The sequence below is a fragment of the Passer domesticus genome, unplaced genomic scaffold, assembly GCF_036417665.1.
Source record: "Passer domesticus isolate bPasDom1 unplaced genomic scaffold, bPasDom1.hap1 HAP1_SCAFFOLD_60, whole genome shotgun sequence".
Classification (NCBI taxonomy): domain Eukaryota; kingdom Metazoa; phylum Chordata; class Aves; order Passeriformes; family Passeridae; genus Passer; species Passer domesticus.
The window spans coordinates 741,964-749,580 of record NW_026990165.1 but is presented as its reverse complement, the minus strand read 5'-3'; the positions used below and the strand labels follow the sequence as shown (position 1 = coordinate 749,580).

Here is a 7,617-nt window from a genome sequence, read left to right as displayed (position 1 = left end):
GTCAGAGGCAGTCACAGCCATTCCACGGTGACATCCCAGGGCACCTTGGGCTGCAAAGGCACCGATCTGTCACAGGCACTCATGGGGGCTTCACGGTGACATCCCAGGAGTCCCCAGGCTGCCAAAGAGCCGGGATGTCCCAGACACTCCCAGGGGTTCCTGTCATGGGCAGAGTGGGAGCTTCAGGCAAAGTTTATTGGAGAGGCTTTTGTTGGGTCTTGAGGTGCAGAAAGGGTCCCCAGTAGCCCCCACAGATCCCCAAATGTCACCATGGAGTCAGAGATGATACAGACTCAGATCAGAGGGCTAAGGGCTAAAATCCACCAGTTTATTCAATTCTCTTCTTTTATACTTTGGTTTGCTACAGGTGGACCTCAGTGGTCATTGAATCAACACATTTCACATCCTTGACTAATTAAGACAACACCCTTCATTAAACAACTTAATGGAAAAAACAACTTATTACAAACATTGTCGGGGCACCAGTTATTGATGTTTGTTTTATGTTGGGCCCTTCTGGGGCCTCCTGGGATGGGGGAAACCCTCCTGCAGCTGTTCGGTGCTAGGGAAAAGGAGACGCACTGGACTTGTTTGGTCTTCAACTTCTTGTTTATTTTTATCTTATCTAAAGTTTTGCATGCTGTGCAGACCAGGCTCAGCGTGCTGGAAAAACACTGCAAAATGGCCCCGAAATGTACAGTTTCAAGGTCTTTTAAAGTTGTCTCATCCAATTAACTCTTAAAATGTACATTATTTCTACTTATCTACCAATAAGTCATGCTTTGGCTGTCCATATAACCTCTGCACTGTGCTTTCCTTGACCAATCACGCTGTGTCACCAACGCTGCAGAAAATGAGGTAGATGAGGAAGAAGAAGACAGGGACTATACCCAAATTCATGCATCTTGCTTCCTATCTACACCATACTAAAAATCCCAAAACCTAAATTTCTCACCCAAGCAACATACTATACTACTCTCTATTATCTATTTCACACTTTGGTGAATTCTAATCTCTCTCAAAGTCATGGAAGTCCTGTCCATGGATGAAGGTTAAAGGCAGTGTTTCTCTGGGTGTCAAGACCCCTCAGAGCAGAAAGAGAAATATTCCCTGTGCCCTGGATTCTCACACATTTAACCTAAAAACCTTTAACCCTTAATATGTTAAGTTACCCAAAAATGTTCCAGGTCAGTAGCATTAGGAGGAGAAGAAATAGAGAACAACAGAAAAACAGAAGATCTATAAAGAGACAGGCACATAGGGACCAACCGCTTGGGTTCCAGCATTGACGACGGAGGAACCCCAGCAGAAGGCAGGATGCAGACCATGGGCTGGCCTCGCGCTCCGGCTTTTAACCCCCTGGGCCTTCATGGGCCCGCCCCTGGGGTGGGACTGCCAGTGGCTTGTCCAATCAGAGTCAGGGTAGTCACCAGCTGCTAGTGTGTGATTGCGCCTCTTGTGTGTGATTGACAGCTCTGCCAGGGCAGGGGGCGAGGCTCTGTCCCACCACAAACCAAGGCTTGACCCAGCCCTGGCCCCACACGAGCATTCCGAGCATCCCAAGGTGTCTCGGGACACCGATCTCATCCAGCCTCTGACAGCAACCACAGTGACACTACAGAACCTCATGGAACCATGGGTCAGTTGTGACACTCTGGTGCCTCATGGAATCAAGGAGACCATTGTGAAACCTGGGGTGCCCAAGGAGGCAAGGGTCCATGGTAACCTTGTGGAGCCCGCAGTGTCACAGAAGAGGCATTGTGAAACAGCAAGGGCACAGGGAGCCCAGGGGCCATGGTGACACATCAGGGCTTTGTGGAATCATGAAGCATGGTGACATTGCAAGGCCTCATGGGAGCACAGGGCCATTGTGACACTGCAGAAGCAGGGGGAACATTGTGACACTCCAGGGCCTCATGGAACTAAGGAGACCATTGGGACACTGTGGGGTCCCAAGAAACCAATGGACCATGGAACAAGTCTGGCTGGCTGGGCCTCATGGGGACCACCTGACAGGTCCAGCTGACCTTGGCATGTTGAGGGCTGCTTCTCATCTGTCCCTGAAGCACTGGGGCTCAGGGCTTTCCTTCATAGTGGAGAGAGCTGTCCTTCTCCTCCAGGGGCGATGGCCAAAATTGGGATTCTTCCTCCAAATTTCCTTACATGCAAAGATTGTTCCCAGATGAAATCTGCCAGGACTAACAAATCTGTCTGTCTTGGCCCCCCAAGGGCCATCTCCCATCTGCCTTTGAAACACTGGGACCATGTGCTTCTCTTTCTTATGGGAAAAAAAACATCCATCTCGACCAGGCACTCATAGCCAAAATTGGGAATCTGCTTCCAGAATTCTCTATAACCAAGGATAACTCCCAGACAAAAGCTGTCCCCACTGAAAAGTCTGGCAGGCCTTGGCTTCCTGAGGGCTGGCACTCATCTTCCTCTGAAACCCTTGGGCTCTGTGCTTTCCTTCCTAATGAAAAGAACTCGTCTGGTTGTCCAGGCACCCACAGCCAAAACTGAGATTCCACCTCCAAAATACCCTATGTCCAAGAACAGCCCATAGAGACAGGCTGTGTTGGCCTAAAAGTTTAATATTCCGAAACGCTTGGACTTGGCATTTTTCTTTCCTGTAGGTAAAAACCATCCATCCTGACAAGGTGCCCATGGCCAAAACTGGGATTGCACCTCCAAAACTCCATACATCCAAGGATTGCTCCCAAATGAAAGCTGCCAGGACAGACAGGTCTGGCTGCCCTTGGCCTCTTGGGGGCTGCCTCTCACCTGTTTTTCAAACACTGGGGCTCTGTGCTTTTCTTCCAATGGAAAAGAACTGTCCTTCTTCTCAAAGTGTCCATAGTCAAAATTGAGATTCCTTCTCCCAAATTCCACATATACAAGGATTCCTCCATAATAAAAACTGCCAGGACAAATAGGTCTGGCTGGCTTGGCCTCCCAGGAGCCACCTCTCTCCTTTTCTGTCTTTGAAACCCTTGGTCTCTGGGCTTTTCTTCCTAGGGAAAAGAACCACCCTTCTTGTCTATATAGAAATGGCCAAAATTGGGATTCCACCTCCCAAATTCCTTATATCCTAGGGTTGCTGTCAGACAAAAGCTACCAGGACAGAGGTCTGGCTGGCCTAGACCTCTGATGGCCGCCTTTCATCTGCCCCGCAAACACCGGTGTTCTGTGCTTTCCTTCCCATGGAAAAGAACCGTCCTCTTCTGGGAGTCCATGTCTGAAATTGGGATTCCACCTCTAAAATTTTGTATATCCAAGGGTTGCTCTCAGGAAAAATCTACCAGTACTGTCAAGTCTGGCTGGTCTTGGCCTCTGATGACTGCCCTGCAACACTGGGGCTGGGTTCTTTCCTTCCCATGGAGACCCCTGGGACACTGTGGGGACCTCATGAAGCCAAGGGGATCCTTGTGGCACCACTGGAGCCCATGGAACCAAGGGGCCGTGGTGACACATCAGGGCTTCATGGAACCCAGAGACTATTGTGACCATGGAGACCATTGTGACCCTTCAGGGCCTCGTGTCACCAAGGGGGCATTGGGACACCTCAGGGCCTCATGGAAGCAAGGGACCATTGGGACACTGTGGGGCTCCATGGAACCGAGGGAATGTGGAACAGGTCTGGCTGGCTTGGTGTCCCAGGGACCACCTGACAGGTCTGGCTGATCTTGGGAAGTCAAGGGCTGCCTTTCAGCAGTTCCTGGAGCACTGGGGCTCCATGCTTTCCATGCTATGGAAAAGAAGCGTCCCCCTTTTCAGATGCCCATTGCCAAAATAGGTACTCTCCTGAAAAAATTTCCTCTATGCAAGAGTATATCCCAGAACAAAACCTGCCAGCTCTGGCTGGCCTTGGCCGCTAGTGGTCACCTCTCATCTACCTAGGAAACAATGGTGTTCTGTTCCTTCATTCCTTTGGAAAAGAAACATCTTTCATATCCAGGGGCCATGGTCAAAATTAGAATTTGGACTCCCAAATTCGGTATATCCAAGGATTGCTCCCGGACAAAAGTAGCCAGGACAGAAAGGTCGGCCTAGCCCTGTCCTCTGGGGATTTTCTCAGACTATGAGCTGCATGTTTTCAATTGAAAACACCTTGGAGTGGGCCCAGAGATCTCCCAAGGAGGGGTTTTGAGGCCTTGGGAACACTACATATGGACAAAGGAGCTCTGTGCTCTGTGCTGTTGTGATGGTTTTGCATCACGGAAGTGATGTTCTAAAAGAAGCTGTTAGCAGTTTCCCCCGTGTCTGACAAAGAAAACAATCAGTAATTAGCTTTGAGAATTGACAATCTGTTAAACCACTAAGGAAGCTGTACATGACTCTGTGAAGACACATGTTAAAGACGAGAAAGCCTGGGATGGTCTCTTTCCCTTCTGCCTAGCAAAGAGGTAACAAGGCTGGCCCAGTCCCCGTCTCAGCCAGGCCGGGCCGGGCGGCTCCTGCCGTGGGGCCGGGCCCCTTCCCAGCGAGCCCCCCAGGCCCCATCGGCTGCCGGGCAGGGCAGGGGAGGCCGCGGGGCTGTGGCCGGGCCGGGCCATGGCTGCGGTTGCCAACACCTGGGCGCTGCCGAGCCCTGCCCCGCCGCCAGCCCGGGCCCGGCCAGGATCCGCCGGGCCCAAGGAGCAGCCCCGGGCCGGGCTGGCTCGGCCAAGATTCTGCCACCCTTGGGGTTCACCCGCAAGCCCCGGGCAGGGGGAGGAGAAGCCATGGGCCCCGGCCGTGCTGCTGCTGTGTTCTGGCCTGGCTGCTGAGATCCTGGCCCTGCCCCAGCACAGCCCATCCTGACACAGCCCCAGCGCAGCCGCTGCAGAAACCTCCATGGTAAAACAGCTCCGGCTGCAAGGACCCAGCCCGGCCGGGGTCACGGAACCATCTGCAGGGCCTGGGAGAGATATTAACTCTTTCAGTGCTTCCATCCTTGCTTGAGGGAGAAGAAAGGACAAAGTGCAGGCAAATAGAGGAGCAACATGAAGACACCGAGGTCAGTGAAGGGGAAGTTGAGTCCCAGACTGGGGGGATGAGAAAGTGCCTTGATCTTGGGGCTGAAATCCTCATGTAAAGCTATGGAGAAATGATACATCAGACTCTCTTTTTCCTTAAAACACATTTAAAATATGGGGAGATTACTTGTTCAGCAAAGGCCTCCATGCTAAAATTAGCAAATATTGAAGTAGCTATGATCCCATGAGAAGTTTGAACAGAGAAAGAGAGAAGAGTGATGAGACCCTGTGGCCTCAGGGAGAGAAGAAAAAGATCTCTGTTCCCAGAGATGAAGATGATTTCACAAATAGATTAAGAGAACCTTTGCTCTTTAACAGCTCATCTATAAACTAATACCCCATAAGTTGGCGTATGACGCGGCTCATAAACAGAACAGTGGGAAAAGCTCTGAAGAAATGGGAGGGACTTCATGATTGCAGATTTTTCCAGACAGCTGCTATTGGTTGAAATTCAAAGCCACACAACAACTGTTTTCTTATGGAGAAGTCTCCATTAGCCACAGGAACTTCTCTCCCAAAGTGAACTGAAGAAAGACAATTTTAGAGGTGGTAAACTGACCGAAAATTTTAGGTTTTGTCTCTTTATATTGAGAGTAAAAAAGAAAACACAGGAAGAGGAGAGGTGTTCAGAAAGTTTTGTTCTGATTCTTATAACTCTTTCTTTTAGTTACTATTAATAAACTTTCCTTTATATCCTTTTAAAGTTTTGAGCCTACTTTACCTTTCTCCTATTTCTATCTCAAAGCAGGAAATGAGTAAGTATATTCTAGTGCATGCACCGGTATTTTACCAACACTGAACTCACCACACTAATTGATGAATTGGCCAAGAATTGTCAAATTGGCAAACCAAAACCTCTACAGAAGCCTTCCTGAAGAACTTTCATGAGAGCAGAGGGAAATCAAGGCAGAACGATGGTTTGTCAGGACCTGCTTGATCCTAATGAGCCCCGTGGTGCATTTGGAGCTGAGCCCTGGAACATCAGGGCTTGAAAGTAGATTGCAAAAACCTTTCAAGGAGTCAAAGTTAGAGGAAAACCCCAAAGTGTCTCAAGGTATGAATGGGTCCCACTGAGGTCCATTCCCAACACAGGCTCCTCATGGACTCCTTGGAGGAGAGAATTGGAAGCCAGGATGGCACAAAAACCTCTCAGGGAGTCAGTGGGGAAAGGAAATTCCAAAGTACCTTAAAAAACTTGAGTATCTCAACGTATTAATGAGCCCCACTGAGTGTCAGTACAAAGCTCTCAAGGGACTCATTAAAGCAGATAATTGGAGGCTGTGACTGCACAATCTTTCTCATAGAGTCTATATCAAAAGGGTGCCAAGTACCTTAAAATAACTGAAGTACCTTGAAGCATTAATGAGCCCCACTGAGTGCTGTTACTGACAAAGCCTCTCCAGGGACTAATTACAGCAGATAATTGGAGGCCATGATCGCCAAACCTTTCAGAGACTCCAAGGCAAAAGCCAAACCCAAAGTCCTCTGAAAAACCTGCAGTCCCTGGGAGCCTGAAGGAGCCCCCAGGGCCATTGCTGAGCAAGGCTCCACAGGGACTCCTTCCAGCAGATCCTTGAGGCCACTGGGATGTGGGCTAGGGGGGGATGCTGAGGGCAGGACAAGGGGCTGACAGTGCCCAGCCTGGCTGGGGCTGTGCCAGGAGGCCCCAGAGCCTCAGGACAAGGTGTCTCCTCCCAGTCCTTAGTGGCACAGACCCTGCTGCTGTGCCCCAGGGCACAAGACTTGGCTCCTCTTTGTCCCCACCTGTCATCACTGCCTCCAGTTCTCTGCTCTGCCTAGGGCCTGGGGACACTTTCTCAGTCATGTGCCTCAGTGGGACCCATTAAAAGTCCAAGAAACTTTGGAGTTGGATTCTGACTTGGAGTTCTGGAGAGGTTTCTTCAGCTGCCTCTCAGGGACTGATGTTCAGGGCCCGAGCACAAAGCCCCAGAGGGTCATTAAAGTCCTGCTGCTGTGTCTCTGCTGCTGAGCTGGGCTGGGCTCCTGGCACAGAGGCAGCTCCTGGTAAGCAAGAAGAGCTTCAAAAGCACATTTCCCTTGATGAGCAGCTCTTCTGCCAGCCCAGCAGGGCTGGGGCACTGCCTGCAGCCAGCCCGGCCACAGCCCAGAGGCACAGAGAGCTTCAATCAGTCAGGTCTGGGAAGGTGCTGAGAAGTGCCTGGGGCAGAATCGCTGCCAGTCCTTGGCACAGGAACCTCTGGCTGCAGGACAATGCAGCTGCAGCTCCTGGAGTGATTTCCTAAAGCTGGAACGTCCCAATGCCTGCAGACCCTGTGAGTACATTCTCTGATTCTCTCTTGTGCAGAGCAGCCAGGGGTGCCCAGGGCTGTCCTGCAGAGCAGGCTCCTGCAGCCCAGGGCGCTGTGCTGGGGCAGGGACTCTGCTGCCTGCCAGGGACAGCTCTCAGCCAGCCCGGGGAGCTGCTCCCAGCACTGGGGAGAAGCTGTCGGGGGAAGGAGCCACCCTGAGCAGGGCAGGTGCTGCTGCTGAGAGGGGCTGGGCGGGGCAGGGCTGCTCCCAGCTCCAGACCAGCCTGGGCACAGCTCTGGAGGACACTTCCTAAAGAAGGTAAGCCTGGCAT

The 7,617-nt window shown here is 51.2% G+C and overlaps 1 long non-coding RNA gene across 1 annotated transcript; it reads left to right on the top strand.

Moving 5' to 3' along the window:
- Positions 1-1,614: 1,614 nt before the first annotated feature.
- LOC135292980 (uncharacterized) lies at positions 1,615-7,302 on the top strand. The gene is made up of 3 exons (XR_010355125.1): positions 1,615-3,671; positions 4,923-6,069; positions 6,816-7,302. It is a non-coding gene; the product is annotated as an uncharacterized LOC135292980 (long non-coding RNA).
- Positions 7,303-7,617: the final 315 nt, after the last annotated feature.